Here is a 326-nt window from a genome sequence, read left to right as displayed (position 1 = left end):
CATGGTCTCCTGATCGGTGTGGTTCACCAAGGGGGTTCTCTGTTCCTTCTGCTCCGCCGTGGTGGTCTGTCTGGCGCTGGTGGTCCTCTGCTCCGTCCTGGTGGCCCTCCGCTCCGCCGTGCTGGTCTACTGTCTGGCTCTGGTGGTCTTCTGCTCCGCTGTGGTGGTCTACTATCTGGCTCTGGTGGTCCTCTGCTCCGCCGTGGTGGTCTACTGTCTGGCTCTGGTGGTCTTCTGCTCCGCCAGGGGGATCTTCGGTCCCGTCTGTTCTGCTGTGGTGGTCTTCAGCTCCACCTGTGCTGCCGGCTCCGCCCTGGCTCTCTGCT

The sequence above is a fragment of the Sinocyclocheilus grahami genome, unplaced genomic scaffold (genome assembly GCF_001515645.1).
Source record: "Sinocyclocheilus grahami isolate Dianchi unplaced genomic scaffold, SAMN03320097.WGS_v1.1 scaffold2421.1, whole genome shotgun sequence".
Lineage (NCBI taxonomy): Eukaryota > Metazoa > Chordata > Actinopteri > Cypriniformes > Cyprinidae > Sinocyclocheilus > Sinocyclocheilus grahami.
This window is presented reverse-complemented; position numbering follows the sequence as displayed.